The sequence below is a fragment of the Amblyomma americanum genome, chromosome 10, assembly GCF_052857255.1.
Source record: "Amblyomma americanum isolate KBUSLIRL-KWMA chromosome 10, ASM5285725v1, whole genome shotgun sequence".
Lineage (NCBI taxonomy): Eukaryota > Metazoa > Arthropoda > Arachnida > Ixodida > Ixodidae > Amblyomma > Amblyomma americanum.
The window spans coordinates 149,556,047-149,580,001 of NC_135506.1; the positions used below are offsets into that span (position 1 = coordinate 149,556,047).

At 50.0% G+C, this 23,955-nt stretch overlaps 1 protein-coding gene across 1 annotated transcript in view; it reads left to right on the top strand.

Annotated features, from left to right (window-relative positions):
* The window catches only part of LOC144106252 (E3 ubiquitin-protein ligase MARCHF3-like), a 458,876-nt gene that overhangs the window by 402,173 nt on the left and 32,748 nt on the right, over positions 1-23,955 (top strand). The window lies entirely within an intron of this gene.

The window sequence follows — 23,955 nt, forward strand, 5'->3', positions numbered from 1 at the left end:
GTCGCCCACTTCCAACAAGAAGGCCTCAGTCTCCTTCAAGCTGACAAGGAAGGTGGGTTCGTGGTGCTTCCCTCTTCCCTTTTTAAGACGAAAGCGGCCGAAGCTATAGAAAAGAACTTCAAAAAGGCAGAAGTAAAACCGCGCAAGGCGAAGGCGTTGGCCTTAAGGCTTCTCAATAGGTTGAATTTGGGCAGCATTGAGAAGCAAGTTCGTAAATGCCAGCAAGACTCCCTGCGTGTGTTCTTCACAGCAAAGACACATAAGCCTGACAACCCTTTCAGGGCGATCGTCACGGAAGAAGGTTCATGGCAAAAAGTGCTTTCAAACTACCTAAAGTGTTCCTTCGAGGGCCTGGTGCCTGCGGATCCTTTTGTTGTGCAGGGTTCGATGAGCCTGGTGGAGTGCCTCAGTCGCGGTTTCCCCGACGCTAATGCAGCCTTCTCGGTGGACATTGTGGACTTGTTTTATTCTGTGCCCCATGACGAACTTTTTATTGCTGTGCGCGAATTCATTGAAAGATCTGGGACAATTTCCTTCCAGAATAAGTGTGGCATCACTCTAGAATCCTTCCTCGAACTTTTAGAAGTGTACTTGAATTCTACGATAGCACAGCATGAAGATGAGTATGTTGTGCAAAAACATGGAATCTGTATCGGCTCCTGTGTTGCGCCGGTGCTGTGCAACAATTTTTTTAGCAAAATTTGACTCGATGCTACAAAGATCTCTAAACGACACACGTGTTTTAAGGGTTTTTAGATATGTTGACGATTTTTTAGTAATTTTGAACTTAACCGAAACTGACCAGTTTACCCTTGTGGCAGACCAGATTTTAAATGTTTTTAGCACTTGTTCTAAGAACTTAGTTTTTACGCATGAGATTCCTTCTGACAAGACCATTAGGTTCCTGGATTTAGAATTGACTTTTTTACCCAATCAACACGTGTGCTGGAAATATGCGCCCAGGTCTAAGAAGGCACTGTTGCCGTATGATTCGGCCCATTCTAAGTTAGTGAAGCGCAGCATTGCAAACTTATGTTTTTTGAATGCCTTAAAGAAGAGTTGCCCTCATGTGATGCAGCAAAGTCTAGCGGAGCAGGTTGAACGGCTACAATGTTCTGGGTTTCCTCCCTCGGTTTTGATGGCGGTGGCGGAATCCTTGGGGAAAAAACTGAAGTTATCTTCAAAGGATGCCAGGCCAGTAGAAGTGCCAACAAGAAAGTTGGAAGTCATGCCTTACTTCCACAAGACTTCACATGGTCTGAAAAAAGTAGCTCAGAAGTTTGGTGTCACGATGGCATTTTCTGCTCCTTGCAAACTGTCCGGTTTGTGCGCCCAAACCTTTGCAGACATGCGCAGAACCGGTGTTTGCAACACAAAACACCAGACTATGTTCACCACATGCGCAGTGGGCGTGGTGTATTCAATCCCATTGTCATGCGGGAAAATCTACATAGGCCAAACTGGAGCATGCTTGAATGAGCGCCTGAGGCAACATCGCACAACTTTGGGCACAGGCACAGGCAGCAATCTAGCCTTACATGTAAAGGACTGCAAATGTTCTCCTAGTTTTCACATTGCCAGCATTATCGGGCGGGGGAAATCTAAACGTGAGCGTGAGCTATTGGAGGCATTCATGATCAGAAAGAATAAGCAGAAATGCGTCAGCGAGCCGTCTGTGATTATCACTGAAAAGGAGTACAAGTTTTTATCGTTATAGTAGGCATGTCATCATGTGGTGCGCGAAGTGTATTGTCTGTAGGGTGGGTGCGCAGGCAGGAAATTCCTTTAAAATGAGCGATTCTTCATCGCAATAAATCAGTTGTAAGTCCAGCGTTGTGGTGTGTGCCTCCTTTGTTCTTGTCTTGCGTCTATTTTCGCTGGTTCCTTTTCTATACCAACGCTAACTGTTACATGACAATATAGAGGCATTTAAGTTTATGGAGAGGCTGTAGACTGTCGATGAAAAATGTTTGTACACGACCACCCTCTTATTTATGTATCCAGAAAATAATCGGGAGAAAAGGAGCCCCTGTCCTCACCAGAGAGCATGAGCACACCCGCACCCATTTTTACAGCCACAACTGTTTAGGGCACGTTTCCTGGTTTTCCGACATTGGCGTAGCGCCGCACTACTCGGCTTATTCAGCATGCAGTGACATCACGCATGACATCACTTCAAGGTGCCACGCTAAGCGGTCCCAACACAGGAATGGCACGAGTGGTAGCATTCCGGCGTCACGTATGACCTGATAGGGGACTCGAGAGCAATGATGTAAAATCAAACAGCTGTGGTAGTGGTGGGAAAACTTTTATTTCGCAACCCTTAGCAGGAAGCCGGTAGAGGGTGGGGATAGGGCAGAGATGGCTTACAGAAGACAGGTGGGCCCTCACGGTGGCGCTAGGCGGCCAGCAGCCCGTGAGCCCTGCCGACCTGAATGGCCCAGGTCTCCACCCGGAGCCGAACCTCCGGCTGCGAGCTGCGCAGCACGGTCTCCCATCTCTTCTGGTCGTGGAGCCTCAGAAAAGCGGGGAGTGGGACTATTAGGACAGGCCCTGTGTATGTGACAGACATCTGCCTGAGACTGTTGGCATAATTTGGAGGCCAGATGATAGTTCCTTGGTCGCACGATGGAATACAGGAAGGAGATCGGAAATGTATCTGTCGCCAAATAACTTGGTCTGCCTTACTGAGGGATTTATGAGGAACGGAGTAAACAACTGTCGCTTATCTTCGAGTTCGAAAGCGTTCAGGGAGTTTCAATGCGCTAGCATTAGAAGCAGCCCCACGGTGAAAAAGAAATTGTCCGGTGTTGTGAACCTGCTCCGGTTAGTGCACGCAAGAGCGCCTGCCACAGTTGGCTAAGTGGGGAGAGGCAAATCCTCCTCTCTACTTGTTGGGGAGGTGGCGAGGCTGGCTGCCCCGGGACAAGAGATGAAATTAGTCAGAAAAATAATGACTACGAGTAACTGAGCCAAAGTAAAAATGGCTAAGAATGACACACTAAGGCTAAAATCACTCAAGAAATATGAAAATGACTACGAACGAGCTAGCAAAGAGCACAGCAAAGCAGAGCAAGGAACCTTTATTGCGCAAAGAAATGCAATTCGAAGTGTATAATGAAATATAAAAAGTGGAAGAGAAGCAATTAAAAGCAAGAGGAAGATTTATTGCTATAGAATTGTTATTTCATATTGCCACGTGCCTAACGCGTCGCGCGGCCTCCACGCTAAGTCTAAACGCAAGGACGCAAGGAGACGCAAGGTCTCCTCTGGCTCTGCGTCGGTCGTGCTTTCTCTGGAACATTGAGACGGGAAGAAGGCCTCGCCTCGCCAGGCAACTTCCTGGAAGCTCTGCTCTGCTGGGAACGATCGGCTAAGTTTCGGGTGGCTGGTTGTGGCCTTTCCTCTCTGTGTCTTTGCGCGGTAAGGCAGTAAGCCTGGGATATGTCGACCCAGTCTCCCGGCCAAGGGAGCTCCCTCTGGTCGGCTTCTCTGTCCACTGATCTCCTGCCGTTGGAAGCTTTTTTGCGCAGTGGTGTCGGCATATCCCTGTCGCGCTGTGCCTAAGGATGGTGGTGCAATCAAGATGAACAACCCTGGTGCTGTTCGGGCTGCTCTCCAGTCGGCGACTTCTCATTATGAGTCAATCTCAGAGTTACGCCAGTTTGGACGCGGCGGGATTCTGTGCAGATCGCCAGACCTCGCCTGTGTAAGAGATTTGCTAAACTCCTCATCCTTTGCCTCCCTTCGGGTAAGTTCCTTCATCCCTTCACATCTGGCGTGCACGAAAGGTATTGTACGAGGCGTAGACTCTTCCCTGTCTCCGGCAGAGACTCTTGAGCTTCTGTCGGCTGCAGGTGTCGTTGCTGTGCACCGCTGTAGCCGGGATGCAAACAATTTGCGGACGCCCACTGAATCAGTGATTGCTACCTTTGCCGGCACTTCCTGCCTTTCTGAAATCAAGGTATGGCCTCTAATTTTTCGGGTAGATCCGTTATCATCTCGGCCTCTGCAGTGTAACAACTGCTGGCGCTATGGACATAGCGCTGGCGGTTGCAAATCCAACTTGAGGTGTTGCAACTGTGGGGATGGTCATTCAACGAGCACCTGCACTGAGAAGAATGAGAAGTGTTGCCTTTGCGGTGGTGCCCACTCTGCAAACTACTCAAATTGTCCCTCTCGAGCTCAGGAAATCCAAATTCTGGAGATAATTGACAGAAAACGCTGTTCGCGCTGTGACGCTATTTCAGAGGTCAAAAAACGTGCCCACGGTTATGCCGGTGTTACCGCTCGGCAAGGTGTCATGTTAGACTCAATGCTGTCCCAGGCAATTGCGGCTGCTGCGGAGGTTTCGATATCTAAAATGGTAGAAAAGATTGTCGCAAGTGTGTCGGAGTGCCTTACAAACGTTCTAGTGACTCAGCTTGCACATGCCGTGCAGGCCGGTTTGGCACCTCTTTCGACAGCAATTCCCTCTCCTCTTATCCGGTCACAATTCCAGTAGCATCACAGCCTCAGGAACAAACTTCAGCCCCTTCCGCTGTACCTACCTCAGGTACTTCGAGGGATGTTGGCATAATCTATGATTCCGAGATGGTGGAGCCTGATGCGCGGCTTCTTAAGCGCAGCGGGTCCCCCATGTCTCATTTGTTGTCTTCTCTGGGCACCCAGCCCAAATCAAAGAAGCAGCAGCTTGGCACTAAACCCAAGGATACCTTTTTGGAGCAGGCAGTTGCTGCTGCTAGGCTTTCGCAACCATAGCGTCGTTGCGAGTTCTGCAGTGGAACTGCCGCTCTATTCTTTCCGCTTCCACAGATTTACACTGCATTTCTACCCAGCTTAATCCGGATGTCATAATTCTGCAAGAAACGTGGCTTTCAACCAACAAACATTTTCATATAAAAAATTACCGTTCATTTCGCCTAGACCGCCAGTCAAGAGGAGGGGGTTTACTAACTTTAGTGTCTTCAAACTTTTGCCACAGGGGTATGGCATCTTTTCAACAAATGTCTCCTGACTGAGATTTTGACACTAGACTTTGTACTTCGTGGATGCTCTCCATTTTCAATAGAAAATTGTTATTTCCCCAATGGAGTCCAGGATGTTAGACCTCTGGACTTGTTACTCGGTTACTCGGTTGTTACTCGGGGTTTTAGGACTAATACATGCGGCAAGCGCCTTTGGGACTGGGTTTCTGATCCCAACGTGATGTGCTTAAATTCAAGATCGGCCACTTATCTTCGCTCACACACTCAATCTGTTTTAGATCTCACGTTCATTACTCCTGGAATTGGCGTAACGAATCGGTCGACTGTTGATAGCGGCACCTCAAGTGACCGTATACCTATTCATTTTGATATCATATGTCGTGTTACTCCGGCGTCTTATCAGTTGCGGTCACATGTAAATTATGACAGATTTCAGACGGCGTTGCGCTCCGCCCTTGCTTCAGTGTCTAACATCGCCGAGGTCCACCAGTCAGCAAGCATATGTCTGGCTATAGAGGAAAGCCGAAAAAGTCGGAGTTCCTGGTGAGGCCAACAAAAGGGAATTCTTCTAACTGGTGGAATGCGGACTGTACAAAAGATTACAGGCGGAGGAAGGCAGCATGGAAAAAGCTTCTTCATAACCAATGCCCGAATAACTGGAGTGATTATAAATTTATTGCAGCCACCTTTAAACGCACAGTTTCTCGCGCGAAGGAAAAATATGACTCAGAACACTTCGATTATCTTTCGAAGTCGAGAAATCGACGTGCACTATTCGGCTTTCTACGGTCCAGAAAACTGCTCACGTCCTCTAGTAATTTACAGTCGTTAGTTATGTCACCTGAAGAAGCTATCCAGGCGGTCGAATTAATTGCCACGGGCCTGAAAAAGCGGTTTTCGTCTCTACTGCATTTGCGACCAATGTTGTTTGCGTCAGTGGTGCCAAATAATAATGTCTCACAAGTTAATCTAATCTATCGCAGCTTTCCCAAGTTGTACAGAGATTACCAGTGGCTGCTCCTGGCCCTGATGGTGTCACTACAAAGATGCTCAAGATTTTTTGTGAGGGGTCTCCCGGCTCCTTATTGCACCTCATAAACTACTCTATCAAACACGCTTGGATACCTCCTGAGTGGAAGCTGGCCTAGGTGATTCCTTTACTGAAAAATCAGGGTGGAGGCTATGAATTGGATAATATTTGGCCAATTTATTTAACATCAAACGTGGTAAAATGAATAGACCGGATGTTACTAATTCGGGTGTCAGCCTTCGTGGACAGAAAAAAATATACTCAGCCCGTGTCAACTCGGATTCCGGCTACAGTGTTCGATATAGAATGCACATGTTGATCTTGAGAGCAGAATTTGCCTTGCTCGTCGTCAACGCCTGGTCATGGCTTTGGTTACGCTAGACATCGCCAAAGCTTACAACAGTGTAGAACACTCCATCCTAATACATAGGCTACAGTCTCTTCAGTTTCCAGATTATATAGTTGCTTGGATATCTGCATTTCTTTATAACAGGGAATTCTTTTGTGTCCATAATTCCCAAAAAATTCAAAACTTTTGCCACCGAGTATTCTAAATGGTCTTCTAGAAGATCATCTGAGGACCCTACCTACAGATGTTGTTGTATGGGGTTTTATGGCGCATAAGCAACTATGGCTATCATGCGCCAAACACAACTACCTACAGATATAGCAATAGCCACTGACGATTCGCAATGCAATGAAAAAGCAGGTGTGGGAATATTTTGCTCGCATTTAGACTCGTCCTTTTCACTGCGCCTTTCAGATTTCACCCCTATTTTTCAAGCAGAGTTTCTAGCAGTTGTACTTGCTCTACGCAAGCTAGACCCCTCTATTACAGCAGTTGCAGTAATTACTGATTCTTTATCTTTGGGTTCGTCCCTCGCTGCACATGTTGACGGTCCAATTTTAACAACTTTCTTATCCCTACTACCTCCGCATTTGAGCCTTGTTCATTTAGTATCGGTTCCCGGTCACAGCAGTGTTACAGTAAATGAGATTGCTGACAATCTCGCAAAGGCTTCCTTTAGCGGCCCCCTGTTGCCAATCATCCCGTCTACAGCCTATATTACAGCATCTAGATTTCGGCGACGTGCGTTTTTAAGCACGCAAGACTCAACACTTTTAACATCGGCGGATTATGAGCACCTTAAATATTATTGGAACAGGAAAATTTGTTGCTCTCGGCAGCTTGAAGTATCACTGACAAGGCTGCGCTGCCGCATCCCCCCTCTAAATTTCTGTTTACACAAGTCGTGTTTGGCGCTCTCTCCCCTTTGGGGATTTTGCCGTGAGCCTGAATCTATAGAACATTTTTGGCTGTATTGTCGCCGATTCAACTCTCTGAGAAAAAGGTTGCTGGAGGAGCCCTTGCAGCATCTTGGCCTTAGTTTGAGCAGCCCGCTCTTGCTATCATTTGGCGCCACCACATTTGGGTTCAACAGATCTGTTTGTACCGCTGTTCTAAATTTCCTGATAGAATCTCACCGACTGCCTTGCTAAGTGTTCCAAACTTTTCTTTTTTATCAATTATTACATTTTGACTTAATCATTATTATTTAATCCCTCTCTTTATTATTATTCTTATAATTTTGAAATCAAAACTCTCATCCCTTTTCTGTTCATGACGAGGAATTGACCGGTGGTACGCTCCCATGTGCTTTTCCTTTTTATTAACTGCGTTCAGGTGAATAGCCACCCGATTCTTGGCCGATCCCCCAGTGTGGGTATGTGCCATCTTTTGATAGGCTAACAACAACAACAACAACAAGTCTAAACGACGACGAAGCGGTGGTTGGCTCTCGAGGCGCTCTAGCTCTGTGACCTGCACCCTGGCTCTCTAATTAAAAGCTCTTAGTCTGGGGTTCTTTCCGACGCCTACCTGCACGGCTCCTCAGGTAGCGACACTGGTGGAGGTGCGACCGATGCTCCATTCTCCTGCGGAAGAGTCGACGCGCCCGCCGGTTGTGACCACCCCTGTCCATCGTGCGAGCCGGAGGATCCGAGGCCTGACCTCCGAGGACTACTCTCGTGAAGACACAGCCTCGACTTTCACTCCGCTCATGGCGACGCCACTGGCCGCCGTGACTATGACTGTACCTTCGGCCAGCCCCACCTATCTGACCCTTCAGAGCCCACGAACACCTAAGCCCTTTCACGGTGGCCAGTTCGGGGATGCCGAGGACTGGATGGATCACTACGAACGGGTTGCGGCCTTCAACTGCTGGGACGACGCGACCAAGAGGCGTAACGTGTATTTCAGCCTTGAAGACTGTGCCGGCACGTGGTTCGAGAACCCTGAGGCTACCTTGTCTACGTGGCAGGACCTCCGACGTCAGCTACTGACTACGTACGCCAATAGGAACCGCCGGGAGAGCGCGGATGTGCCCTGACCTCTTGTATTCAACTTCCTAATGAAGGTGTTGCAATGTACGTAGAGGATGTGACACGTCTTTGCCATCGCGCCGATCCGGCGATGAGTGAAGAAAAAAAGCTGCAGCACCTGGTGCGCGGCGTAAAAGACCAGCTCTTATCCTGCCTCGTATGGAACCCACCCAACACCGTCGCGGAGTTTCTGGCCGACGCCATGCACATGGAGCAATTGCTGCAGCAGAGGTCCAGTCAGTACGCCCGGCAACTGCGTCCAGTGCCGACGCTGTCCACTTTGTGCCGGTTCGACTCCGATCCCGGGATGAATCCGAGCTCCCTTCGCGAACTCATCCGTTCCGTGGTCCCCGTGGAGCTGCAGCACCTTCAAGGAACATTTGCCCCTCGCATCGATTTCATTACCAGCGTAATCGGCGAGGAAGTTCAGCAGGCACTCAGGGCACAAGCCGCTGCGGTCGTGCCGGGGACCGCAACCGGCCCCATCCGCTCCCGCGCCGTACCCGGTCCTCTTCAACCAGTCACGCACGCGGACGTCGTGCGCCGCCGAACCCCATTTCCTGGGCCTTCGCCTTAGACCCCTCCAGTGGTCGCGGTGCACGCTGCTCAACCGCTTCCTTACTGGGCTGATCGGCGCGAGGCACCTCGGAAGACTGATCTCTCGCACACTCCGGATCAACGCCCGCTCTGCTACCACTGTGGCGAAGCCGGCCATCTCTACAGGCGGTGCCCATATCGCGAAATGGGTCTGCGCGGATTTTCTCTGGACAGTCCCCGTCCGCGACCTGGAGGGCCCCCTTAGGATATCGCCGAGTAGGCGCCCGCCAGCGTAGTTCCCTGCCTCCTCCCCGCCGCCCGTCTTCCCGCCGCGTGTCGCGCACGCCTTCTCCACGCCTGTCTTCGACTTCGGAGTGCCGTTATGCCTCGGCACAACGCGGTTCCTCGAGCCCTCATCGAGAAAACTAGCTTCCGCGACCTTTAAGGCGAGGCCGCCGAACGCCGATCCACCGCAAAGCTTCCACCGCCGCACCGGCCGACTCGCCCCGACATCTAACGCCGCATCGCCGTACAGTTTTCCCCGACACGCCACCCGAATCGCCCCGACGCCGCAACCCCAGTCGCCGACCAGTTTCCGCCGCCGCACCGATTGAGTAACCCCCAACAGCTATCGACAGGACTCGCTGAAGGCAGGATCTCCTCGGACATCCCGGTTCTCGTTGACACTAAGGAGGTCAGCATGTTGGTCGATACGGGCGCAGATTACTCCATCCTTAGCGGACGGCTTGCGACTGCCCTGAAAAAAGTGACTACACCGTGGGAAGGCCCCGTACGTGGTACGGCCGGCGGACATGCCGCACCGCTCGGTATGTGTGCAGCCCGGGTTACAGTTCGAGGCTGCACCTTCGTCGCCACTTTTCTTGCTCTGAGCGAATGTTCTCGCGATGTCAACCTTGGCAGCGACTTTCTTCACAAGCAGGGTGCTATAATAGACCTCCCGAATCGCCTCGTGACGTTTTCTACCAAAATGGCCACAGCAAAGCCGGCGCACCAGCGTTCTCGTTCCACCCTGCGAGTCGCCGACGATAACGTTACGGTGCCCCCACGTGCCAGCATTTTCGTTAGAGTTACCTGTGACGAGCCACATCGGGGACTCCGGGTTGTCGAGCCTAATGTCTCTCTCGTACTCACTAAGAGGATTGCGGTCGCACGAGGCCTTGGCTGCCTTCATGACGGTTGGACAGAGGTTATCAACAGAGGTTATATCCTTGTTATCAACTTTTGCAATGAGCATAGACATCTATTCCGTGGCACAGCCATCGCTTACGTCGGCCATGTTCAGGAAGTGGCCGAATGCTTTGCTTGCGAGGAGGGCACACCTGGAGGTGACGCAGAAGCGCTCAACGACGTCAACGTAAATCCGACCCTTTAATCCGCTGAAAAGGGGCAACTCCAGGCCCTCTTGCGGGAGTTTCGTGCGTGTTTCACGTCGTCGTCTAAGGTGCGACAAACGACGATAGTTAAACACCGCATCATCACGCGTGAAGGAGCTCGACCCATCGATCAGCAGCCCTATCGTGTGTCCCCTAGGGAGCGAGATGCTATACAAACACAGGTCAAAGAGATGTTCACGGACGGCGTCATCCAACCGTCAAGCAGGCCGTGGTCGTCTCCTGTCGTCCTCGTGAAGAAGAAAGACGGAACACTGCGATTCTGCGTCGACTATAGGAAACTTAACAGTGTGAAAAAGAAAGACGTGTATCCGCTGCCATGTATCGATGACTCCCTCGACCGTCTTCGCCAAGCCAAGTGTATCTCTTCGGTAGACCTCAGGAGCGGTTATTGGCAGGTAGAATTCGATGAGAAGGACCGTGAGAAAACCGTCTTCATCACGCCGGACGGGCTCTATGAATGTCGCGTCCTCATTCGGGCTCTATTGCGCTGCGGCCACTTTCCAAAGGATGATGAACACCGTCCTCACAAGCCTGAAGTGGCAGACATGTCTTGTTTATCTTGACGATGTCATTATTTTTTTCGCAACGTTCACGGAACTTCTGCATTGCCTCAGAACTGTCCTCGAAGCCGTTCGTTCCGCTAACCTCTCTCTGAAACCACAAAAATATTCACTTTGGGTTCACCGAATTGAAGTCTCTCGGGCACGTCATTAGTGCTGATAGAATCCGAGCCGACCTAGAGAAGCTTGCTGCCATTGGTTCCTTTCCGGTCCCCGTACACAAAAAAGCAGTCCGACGTTTCCTGAGCCTGTGTTCCTACTATCGTCGCTTCATTAGAAACTTCGCCCAGCTTGCCAGCCCTCTGACGCTCCTAACCCGGGATGATGCATCATTTTCCTGCGGCAACGAAGGGCAAACTGCCTTCGATGAATTACGACGCCGACTCCAATCGCCGCCAATCCTAGCACATTTCAGCGAAGGTGCCGGCACGGAAATACATACGGATGCGAGCAACGTCGTTCTTGGCGCTGTTCTCGTCCAACGGCAAGACAGTGTCAACATTGCCTACGCCAGCCGCGCACTGTCGCGGGCTGAGTTGAACTACTCTACCACCGAAAAAGGATGTTTAGCGGTAGTCTAGTTCCGCCCATACCTGTATGGCAGACCATTTTGCGTCGTCACCGATCACCACTCGCTGTGCTGGCTGAAAAATTTAAAGGACCCTTGCGGCCGCCTCGCACGTTGGCATTACGCCTGCAGGAATTCGATTTCACCGTCACCTATAAGTCCGGCTGGAAACAGACGGACGCTGATAGCCTGTCACGCGCTCCCGTCGAACCTCTTCCACAAGACACCATCGACGACAATAGCTTCCTTGGAGCGGTCAGCACGTCTGAGCTCGTTTCCAGACAGCTGCGGCTGCTTATAGAACATGTCTTCTGTGTATTCGTCCTAAAAGTTAGCGCTGCTTAAATTTTAACGAAAGAATATGCATAACCAACTAGCCCCGCAACGTGTTTTACTAAGTGAACGTCCTGTCATGTCTTCTGTGTATTCGTCCTAAAAGTTAGCGCTGCTTAAATTTTAACGAAAGAACATCTCGAAGGTGGGCACCCTCATATACCACGGTACCTGGCTCGTGGGCTATCACCGTTCTGCCTCTGGAGCGGAGTGCTTTACAAAAACAACTCTACTTCCAGTCCGACAACTTACCTGCTCGTCATACCGTCTGATTTACGGGATGAAGTCCTTTTTGCCTGCCATGATGAATCGACTTCCGCCCACCTTGGTGTTACATGCACCTTGTCCCGGATCCGACAGAACTACTACTGGCTTCAGCTCACTTCAAGCGTCAATCGTTATGTCCGGACATGCCGGCAATTCCAGCGGCGGAGAAAACCGGTGCTCAAGCCTGCCGGACTGCTTCATTGCATCGAGCCGCCACAAATACCATTCAACAAAGTCGGCATGGACCTTCTGAGGCCGTTCCCTCTCTCGTCGACCGGCCACAAGTGAATCGTAGTCGCCACAGACTGCTTGATTTGTTATCCTGAATTGAAGGCCCTTGCGCGAGGTACAGCCGCTGAAATTGCCCACTTCTTTATGCACGACATCGTGCTTAGACACGACGTCCCATCGACCATCATTACTGACCGAGGCAAGGCGTTTACAGCCCGGCTCTTACGTGACGTCTTAACGCTTAGCCATACAGCTCATCGACCAACAACAGCGTATCATCTCCAAACCAATGGTCTAACGGAACGGCTCAAGAAAACATTACCGGACATGATCTCGATTTACTTTGACGTTGAATATAGAACGTGGGATGAGATCTTGCCATACGTCACCTTCGCATATAATACAGCGACGCAGGAAACCACCCAGTTTACCCCGTTCCGTCTCGTCTATGGCAGAGAGGTCCGCATGATGTTGGATGCGATGGTCCCTTACGCCAATGCAGAGGTAACCCTTGAAGCAGGCCACTTCGTGGAACAAGCAGAGTAGCCCGTCAGCTGGCCCCTCTTGAACATCAAGGACCAGCAATCCGTCGATGCTCAACACTATAACCTTCGGCACAGGGACATGCACTACGAGCCGGGTGACAAAGTGTGGGTATGGACACCCGTGCGCCGCAAGGCGTTGTGCGAAAATCTTATCAATAGGTATTTCGGCCCGTACAAAGTCCTGCGCCGCCTGAACAGCGTCAACTACGAAGTTGTTCCCGATGGAACTGTGGTCGCCGGCCGTCAGCGTCAACGGCCTGAAGTCGTCCATGTAGCGCGCCTAAAACCGTACTTTTCGCGTGACTGAGTGCTGTGTGCACGCTGTGTTTCGTACTTTAATTTCCTTACCCCACGTGCGAACTTGACTCTCCTCATCTCTCAACTAGCGCCAGATGTATAGTACATTTGGTTAATGCGGCGAGTTGGGCGTGTTGGTACATGGTTTTCTGGAAAAGCAGCGCTGAACAGACGAGGACAGAGACGAGGCGACAAGGACGGGCGTCCAGCGCCCGTCCTTGTCGCCTCGTCTCTGTCCTCGTCTGTTCAGCGCTGCTTTTCCAGAAAATGTATAGTACACCTCACAGTCACCCTTATACCGCAGCGATGGCCAAGTGGATGAACATCCGCCTCGCATGCGGGAGGTGCGGGGTTCGATTCCCAGTGCCGCCGGGTACCCACCTGTGATACAATGGGTACAAGGTCTCCCCTGGGCTTGTGCTCGGCTTATTTAGGTGGAATGTTTGGGAAATGGGTCTTCGACTCCACCTTGAGAATTTGAAACTACCTTGTGCCATGGCGCTCTTTGGCCATAGATGCCCTTGCGTCGTCGTCGTCATCATCATCATCCCTATTTTTCGTTTTTTTTCTTCTCTCCCTGTACATAACCCATTCCACATCGAGACGATATTTGCTTTCGCGGGGGGAATAATGCCACGTGCCTAACGCACCGCGCGGCCTCTTCGCTTTGTCGAAACGACGACGAAGCGGTGGTTGGCTCTCGAGGCGCTCTGGCTCTGTGATGTCCTGGACCCTGGCTCTGTAATTAAAAAGCTCCCAGTCTTGGGTTCTCCCCGACGCACGGCGGTCCCAACCCACCACGAATGCGCCGCGCATTTTTCAAGAAGACGTTAGCAAACAATTTTGAGGCTCCTGTTCGTGCATTTCCTGCTGGTCTTTGAATGGTGTCGTCCCTGAGTTACACAGGAAAGCAGAATTTCCACATTTTACGACAGCCTGCAGACAGCCGACTGCAACATGAACCTTCGGGCGTGTGATAGAGAAGGACTGTAATGCGTCCAGCCTTTGTGAACAACTGCACGCAGAATCTCAGAGCGAGGCCTGCCTGACAGTGGCGATGAAGTTCAAGATTCAACATCCTGTTTGTCCAAATAGAGAAGACCGCCCTCTAGAAGAGTTGCGATATGGGTCAGTTGGAACACGGTCTTGGACTCTCGGACCCTTCGGACCCTTCGCCCATTTTTGCTTAGCCCAGACACGGATATAAAACAGTAAAGACTCCTGGTTTCGTTTTCTTCGTGTTCTGTTCGTTTTCTGCGACAGCAGCAGCGCCGCTGCCGCTGCTGTTTTGTTTCCTGCTGTCTTCTTCAGTCAACCCTCACTTTGAGAATGATGTTAAAATGTTTAGCCTGCCATGAGGAAGTGAATGATGATGAAAAGTGCTTAGTATGCACCACATGTAACTATCCTTATCACCTTGGAAAATGATCTGGTGTGTCTGCGGCGTCGAGCTTTCGAAACGAGGGTGACTATTAAGTCGACATGGAAGCGCCCAACTTGAGATTCGGCGAAAAATAAAAGTGGCCCAGTTGCTCCTTCGACAGCTGAAAATGCTAACATTGAGCGCCAGCCACAGGATCTGAATGACAAACTTTCTCTGCTTCTTCCTCTTGTTGCAAAGGTCGACGCACTCAGTGAACTTGCTGCGGAAGTTGATGGAATTGAAAACTCAATTAAGTTGGTTTCCGAGCAGTATGACACCGTGGTAGAAAATGTTGAGAAACAAAAGAACGGCATTGGGCTGCCCTAAACAAAAGTGTAGAAAACACTGAAACTGGAAAATCCCCTGCAACCAGGCAAATAAGGGGTCAAATGAATGAGCTCCCGGGATCGTCCAGTTTCTCTGACTCGGATGACATGGAGTTCGACGGAGGCTACACCGAGATTGTGAGTCGGCGCCTGAAGAGGAAGCTTTCCAAAACCCCGACTGAGTGTGGGCCCAGTGTGTGTACGAAGCGGGCTAACAAGTCCATTGTGCCAGCGAAGATGCCTCACCAATCCAGTGTGAGCAAGAAAACAACCAACGAGGCCAATGTAAGTGAGCAATCTCTCACACAATTTCATACATGCCTGTTGAGGAAGAGAATCTCAACTCCATCAACAGGCAGACTTTGACTCTTCTTCTTGAACGACTGGTTCCGGGCCAAGTCAAAGAAGTGCGTATTAACGCAAGAAGGAATATCCTCTCTGTTGATGTCTCTAGCCGGGCAACCCTGGATAAGTTGAAGACCGTGTCTGTCCTTGGCAACATACGAGTCCGCTCGTTCTTCGCTCATGGACTTAACACTACTGCTGGTGTGATTTCTGACGTGGACATAGAGATCACGGATATGGACTTGGTGCAACTGCTATCAAGTTCTGTTCGCATAACTGACATCCATCGTTTCGGCAAATCACGGTGTGTCAAACTAGTGTTTGAGGGTACTACTTTACCATCGCATGTGAAAGTGGGTTTTGTGAGGCACCCAGTGCGTCCTTATGTGCCCCGACCGGTGCAGTGCCGAAAATGCCAGAAGATTGGACATGTCAGTGCTGCGTGTACGAGCACGAAAACATGTCCGCGTTGTGGTGGCGTGCACGATGGACCTACATGTACGATTGAGTCTCCAGTTTGTGCCAACTGCAAAGGTCCTCATGAGGCAACATCTAGGGAATGTCCGAAGGTGAAAACAGAGATGAAGATCTTGAAGAAAATGGTGAGAGACCATTCTACTCACCGAGAAGCAGCAATCGCAGTACGTCGCTCCAGGAGGAGGACACGAAGTCGGCAGAAGAAATTGAGCTCAGTAAATGACGTGTCAACACATCAGGAGGACTGAGACCGCTCTGCCGCGCAAAAGCCACTGCCTCCAGCTCCGCAAGAGCCAAGACTGACAACCCCCCAGGAGGACCCCGCAGAGTGGCCACTTCTACCATCGCGTACTGTAAGCTCTGTGACACGTCCGCCTGTGCGTCCGCCGGCTGTGTCGACAACAGATGATCAAATCAGGGCGATGCTGACACAGCTGATAGGCACCTTACGGCTGATAATTGCTGAAGTGGACACGCCAATTGCTAAGGCTGCTGTCCAAATTTTAGACGCTATTGAACCGGTGCTTGCCACCCTTTAATAGCAGTCAAAATTATGGCTCTACCGTCGTCAGCACCCTCACTGCAGGAGAGAATCTCTCGTTCGGCAGTATTACAATGGAATGCTCGAGGTCTGCGAGGCCGCCTAGCAGATCTCAGGCAGAGGATCTTCAAATACCGATTTCCGGTGCTTGTAATATGTGAGCCTAATATCACATCTCCTTTTCGACTGTCCGGTTATGAAAGTTTCCTCTCTGAAGCGGCTGGGCATTTGAGCAAGGTACTACTATGCGTCCGTCGTGACCTCACTTACGTTCGGCATCAAATTCCTGGGGGCAGTAGCAACGAGTATGTAGCAATCACTGTGACTTTGAAGGGGCGCACAATCTCTATTATAGGTGGCTACATACCACCAAGGGGTCGATTTGATGCCCTACGACTACAATCGCTACTTGACAGCGTTTCGGAACCCCATATAATAGTAGGAGATTTCAATGCGCATCACCACGGCTGGGGAAGCGCCGTTACGAACGTTCGAGGACGGGATATCGCCACGTTCATGAACAATGCAGGTCTCGTTTTGCTCAATGATGGCACGCCGACATTTCTACGCGGGACTACCTACAGCAGCTGCCTGGACCTTGCATTTGTATCCAGGCGCCTGTCATCGTTCGCAACGTGGTGTGCTGATATTGAAAGTTATGGAAGTGACCACATACCGACGTATGTGCAGCTACGGTGGTTTCACCGTCTTCCAAATGCCAAAATACGTTGCACTGACTGGAGTGCTTTCCGCATTGTTCTAGAAAAAACCTGTGGGAAACTCGCTGATCCAACAGATGTGGAACAGCGTATTATTTCGGCCATGCACGATGCAACACGCAATATCTCAGCGCCAAATTCCACAGCACCAGTGGATGTGATCTACGCGCAGCTTCGGGCGATTCGTCGGCGCGCAGAAAGAAAATACCGGAGGACAAAGGATGTCTCGGATCTCCGGGCCTCTCGACGTGCCCAGAAGCAAATACAGCGCTATTTGGAGAACCTAGGCAAACAACGGTGGCGGTCATTTTGCAGCAGATTGGATCCCCGCAAACCTCTCTCCACAATCTGGCACGTTGTTCGAGCACTGCCGACATTTCCCCAGCAGAAACACCCTTTCCGTGCATTGGCACTTCATGATAGACGGCAAGAACTAGAGGTGGCGGAGGATTTCTGCTCGAGAATTGCCGGAAGCGCTTCTTTACCTCGGCAGCATCGATGTGCTCCCCCCACGATGGACGATCGACTGGACACCCCCTTCACAATTCAAGAACTGAAAGCAGCTCTTTCTGCTTGCACGCATCCTTCATCCCCAGGACCTGATGGAATAACATACAATGCGCTTCGTCATCTAGGCCCACAGGTAATGGAAGCCCTCTTAACATTGTTCAACCACTCTTGGGCCTCTGCCACTGTACCACAGCAGTGGAAAAGAAGCCGCATTGTGGCCTTGCTCAAACCAGGGAAATCGCCACTCACATTAACATCCTACAGACCAGTAGCTCTGGCAAGTTGTATTGGCAAGACGATGGAGCGTATGGTGGTAACCCGTCTAGAATGGTTCCTTGAAAAACATGGGCTATACCCTTCCACAATGACGGGTTTCCGCAAAGGCCGGTCTGCCATCGACAGTGTAATTGATCTCGTGTCAACGGTAGAACATGAAAAACGCCGTCACAGGTTGACTGCTGCTCTTTTCCTCGACATAAAGGGCGCATTCGATAATGTTCAGCATGATGCAGTACTAAATGCACTCGAAGAATGTGGTATAGGCGGACGTCTACACAATTGGATTGCAAGCTATTTGACAAACCGGACAGTCTACATGGAGACTCTTGAAGGTGACACAGCAGATCATCATGTTGCTTGTGGTGTTCCTCAGGGAGGAGTGCTCAGTCCAACGTTGTTCAATCTCGTGCTCATTGGCCTTTTCAAACAACTACCGAAGACTGTTTCAATATCCGCCTACGCAGACGATATTTGCATCTGGACATCAAGTGTCACGCGTCCCCAAGTGCAAGCAAGATTGCAGCGTTCGGTGTCCATTACGTCTGCGTACTTGCGCCGTCAGGGGCTTGAACTTTCGCCAACTAAAAGCGTAACATTGGCTTTCACACGCAAGATAATGGCGTAGTATCCGGTCACAATCGACGGGCAAATTGTTCCATACGTAACACATCACAAATTCTTAGGTGTTACGATAGACCGTGACCTGTCCTGGACGAAGCACATTTCTGTGCTCAAGAAAAAGCTCGACAGCTTTGCAAGCATTGTGCGGTGTATGGCAGGAAAATGTTGGGGTCCCTCTGAGCGATCTTTACTACACGTGTACCAGGCGCTGGTAGTCGGCCTTCTCAGATACAGTGCACCCGTTCTCTCGGGGGTCAGACTATCAGGCCTGCGTGTGCTTGAAAGCGCGCAGGCTCGTGCTTTAAGAGTATGCTTGGGTTTGCCATGTAAAACTTCTACATGGGGCACATTTTATAAGGCCCGCGCCTGCCCAGCACGAATTTATTTTCAACAGGAGCCACTTCGTGTGCATTTGCGGCATCTGACCAGGTATCGTCATCAACCCCTGACTAACATTAGTGCGGTGCGTCCAGATGCAGCCTTTTCCAGAGCCCTTTGGATGCAGCGCAATGCGCTGCCTTCGAACTACGCGCCACACCAGATTGCGGAGGTGCCACTTTGGGCAGTACCAAAACCATCTATACGGACAACAATCCCAGGGATAACAAAGAAAACGCACATTCCAACAGTCGGACTGAAACAGCTGGCGCTGTCATACATTACATCTATGTATACTAACACCCAGCATGTTTTCGTGGACGGATCCGTTACGACCGCTTCTTCCGCTGCAGCGGTGATAGTGCCAGGAAATGCCTCATGTCACCGTTTCAGGCTCATGCACAAAACGTCCTCTACGGCAACCGAATTGGCAGCCATACGAGAAGCCGTCCTTTATATTGGTCACCAGCCAGCGCAGCAATGGACTATATTCTGCGACTCGAGATCGGCATTACAGGTCGTACAAACTTATCTAAAACCAAGAGCATGCGAGCAGCTGGTTCAACAGATTGTGCTTTTGTTAGCCGAGGCTTTCCACCGCGGCCATATCATAAAGTTTCAATGGATACCGAGCCATTGCGGCATAGCGGGAAACGAGCGTGCTGATGCCGAGGCTCGGATTTCACATAGTGATGGTGCTTTCATTGAGATAGCCTTTTCAAGATCAGACATTGGAGCCTTGTTGGCGCATTTAATGCAGGCGGCAATGCAGTCGCACGGGCATGATCCGAGTCATCAACAGGACCGCGTGTGTAAGCTTGACGCTGGCTCACGATTACATTTCCCATCTGTGGTTGTGCGACGTCATGGGACTTTACTCCACCGGCTACGGCTTGGCGTTGCCTACACCAAACACTATCTTCACAAGATCGGCATCGAAAGTAACCCAAATTGCGCACAGTGCAACACACCGGAGACTATTGGACACCTTCTTTGCGCGTGCCCGAAGTATACTTCTGAAAGAACAACATTGGAGGCGACCGTGAAAAACCTGGACTCTCGCCCTCTCTCTGAGGAAACTCTTCTGGGCGCAAGGACGAGACGTTCTGATTGGTGGCGTGTGACAAAAGCCCTGCTCAACTTTTTGTGTGAAACAGGCCTGGATACTCGTTTGTGACCGCCTGTGCACAACCTACATGGTTAATGACATGTGTCGGTGTTGTGTTGCAGACACCAGTTTTGAGTTTTATGTGTGTCCAGTAACCGCGATGCGAGCGCCAGCCAGTGTTGTGTGTGTGTGTGTGTGCGTGTGCATAGACATCACCCGTGAAACTCATTGTATTATGCCATCATCAGCCTTCATTCACACTTTCCTTTTCCTCCTCTTCCCTTTCCCCTGTGTGGAGTAGCAGGCCAGGGCCCTGTTACCACCGGCCGACCTCTCCGCCTTTCTTTCATTAAAATTCTTCTTCTCAAATGAATGAATTAAAGCAGTGCAACCGCAGGCTGAACATAGAAGTGCATGGAATTGTTGAAGAGCAGCATGAAAACCTTCTCTAGATAATGAATAGCCTAGCGGCCTCGCTACAACTTTCAACCCTAGAGGGCTCGGATTTTGAAGCCCTGCATTGCTTGCAAGCGAAGGCTAGAAAGGAATCAGTCATTATTGCTAGATGTCGTCTGGCACCTCTAAAGCAGAAATGGATGAAATGTACTGTTCTCATGACAGAGGACTCGGATGTTAAGCTTCTGGACAACTTGACCGCGGAAAACAAACGGTTGCTGTGGCTAGCCCGCTCAAAAGGAACCGAACTTAACTATGCTCTCGTGTGGCAGAAAGACGGGCACATTATCGCTCGCAAGGCAAGAAGCGATAAGGTTCTTGGGATCTACGATGAACACCATCTGGAAAAAATGTAATGATAAGAGGGGAGCGTTTACTGCTGCGGGCGGTTTTTCAGCAGAATGGCAGGCCCTGACGCCGGTCTTCTCTACCATGACATATAATCCTTCCGTAGGATTTCTTTATCATTGAAAAAGCTGGCCATGTGCTTTTTCTTTTACCACCTTAATGCGCAAAGTTTGCGTAAGTAGGATGAAGAGGTTTGCAATGTCTCATCTTCACTAAAGCTTGAGTTTGGTGTTTTGAGTTTTTTAGAAACCTGGTTCAGGGATTCTGAAAATATAGCGCAATTTGATAGTTATAGATGTGAAGCTTTATGCAGAAAAGCTAAAATTGGCGGTGGTGTTGCAATTTATATTAAACAAGGCCTCTGTTATGAGGTTGCATCTGACTACACAGTTTTGAACCAGAAAATTGAATCGCTTTTTGTCAAATCCAGGGCATTCACGTATGGCGTTGTTTATAGGCAGCCGTCAGGTTCTTACGATGAATTCTTCCGGTTTCTTGAATTAATGTTAGAAAAACTTTCTGTATTAGGACTTCCTGTTATAAGTATGGGTGATTTTAACATCAACCTGCTGCGTCCCTCAAATGCATCGGCACTTTCGTTGATATTTTGTCTTCTTATGGTTTCTCCAATGTTATCAATGCCCCAACTCGTGCCACTGTCAATACTGAGTCATTAATAGACTTCTGTTTGTTAATTTGTGATCACGACAAATCGATGGCTGATGTTCTTGCCAGTGACATAAGCGATAAATTATCTATTTTCTCTTTTATACCAAGAGGGTGGTCTACAGATTGTCGATGCACAAATAATGCACGCACTACTCGAATGATAGCAAAGAGAAGTATTGAACAGTTCCGATCTCTTGTAGCCGCTGTAGACTGGCACGAACTATTAGCACTTCAATACCCTAATGACTTGTATGAACGATTCCTAGGAAAAAAATAGAATTATACGATATCGCATTCCCCACTGTAACAGAGAAAAAAACAAAGAGAGCCAGGAAACCTTGGATTACACGCGAGTTAGTGTTAAGAATAAAGCACGAAACGCTCTTTTTCACAAATTTTTGCCATGCACAGATAAAGTATTGTTCTCGGAATATAAAAAAAACCGCAACAAGTTAGGTACCGATATAAAGAAGCCACGCATCCGCTATTATGCCAACCAATTTGCTGACATTTATTATGATCCTCAGAAGACGTGGCGCGTTGTACAAAGCTTACTTAGTAAACGTCATACCTTTATACGCGCTGAATTAAAGATCGATAACTAAATGTTTGGAGGTGCGGCTCTGAGCAATGGGTTCTATAGACATTTTTTAACTTTTGGATCTTTTACTGCTCGTGGTTCTCATGAGTTCGAAAAATATATTCGATGTAACCCATCCAACTCTATGTTTCTTTGCCCGACCACAGAAACTGAAACTGTTTGCCTAATCAACGGCCTTAAAAATATCAGTTCTGGTTTTGATGGCATTTCGGCAGTGCCAATCAAACCTGTTTCTGATATTCTATTTGAAGTGCTACGCCACCTAACGTATCAGGTATTATCTATCGGAATATTTCCAGTGTAACGGGACCGACCGGCAGTTCAAGGAGCGCAATGAAGTAGACGAAGTGCAGCTGGGATTTTTTTAGTGGCGCCTGTGTGTGTGTCCGTCGTGTCGCCGTTCGACCAGCGCCAACGGACCTGCGCTTCGCATAAACGCCTTTACACTTGGTGGAGGTGTCTCGGTTCCCGTCCCGGTCCTCATCCTGGAACTTCGAAGCGGCACGCTTCTCGTCTCCGTCACCATGCCGGAAGGTCCGAGCGAACCACCGCAGCCCATCCCTACCACCGTCCTCTGTTCCGGGGTGCAGCGCCTTCTCTATTTAGTGGCACCGACGACCAGGACGTCGACGATTGGCTAGCCGAGCGCGTCAGCACTTACAATCGGTGGGATGATTCCGCTAAACTGAGCAACGTCCTCTTCTACCTCACGGACGTTGGCAACCTATGGTTTCGCAACCATGAAGCCGATCTTCCAACCTGGTGCTCCTTTATGACGAGCTGCGCCGACGTTTTCGGCCGCCTCGCCGTCCAGAAACTTCGCTCCGAGCAATGTCTTCGTGCTCGAGCTCAGCTCCCTGCCGAGGCATTCATTCACTGTTATATCGAAGATACCGTTGACTCGTGCAAGTGTGCCAACCCGTCCATGACCGAAACTGATAAAGTCAAGCACATCCTTAAAGGGATCGCCGACGACGCTTTTCATATGATCCTGGCGAAGAACCCCAGCTCCGTCACTACCATCATCCAGCTTTGCCAAAGCTACGACGAACTCTGAAAGCAACGCGAATCTACACGGCAGTCCGAGGCGCCTGCAGAGGGCGTTGCTGGCTTGGTCCTTGGTGGCTCGTCTTCCAGCAAAGCATTCAGTTCACCCTAGAGGAGGAAGTGGATGGCCACATCGCTTTCCTCGACGTCCTCGTGGAACGCTCACCGCATTCTCTGCAAACCACCGTCTATCGTAAACCCACTCACACCGGAAGGTACCTAAACTTTCAGTCATCTCATCCCATCGGGCACAAGCGCTCAGTCGCGGCGTCTCTGTTCAACCGCGCATTTAGGATATGCTCAAGTCCTAAGCGCAGAGCAGCAGAAGTGAAACAGGTCAGGCAAGACCTGATACGGAACGGTTACCCAGCCCAAATACTACGATCCCAAGAACGACGCGCCTCTGCTCCGACTATCCGAACTGACGCATGCGCAAAGAAGCGGGTGCCGATTCCGTATGCCCACGGTGTGAGTGAGAACCTTGCTCGCATCTTTTCAGATTATAACATTCATGTGGCCCACGTCCCGTCGTGCAAACTTCGGCAACGACTCTTGCGAGTCAAGGACCCTCTTGACACCGATAGCTTTCCAGGCGTGATCTACAAGATCCCCTGTCATGATTGCGACGCTTCCTATATCGGAGAAACAGGCAAATTCAAGACAAGGCTCAAACAGCACCAAAATGACGTCGCCAAAGGAAAATCTATCTCAAACGCTTTGGCGCAACATCATCAAGAAACTGGCCATACCATCGACTGGGACGCAGCACGTGTAATTGCAAAGGAAAAATCATTACCAAAACGCCTTCTCATAGAATCATTGTGCATTCAATCCACGCCAAACACGATTAACCGGACCCGTGGCAATCTCCCAGAGATATACCTGCGCACACTTCAAAAAACTGCCCATATATAGCTCACCTGCCCGTCCTTCGCTTCTTTGTGATCAAGGCAC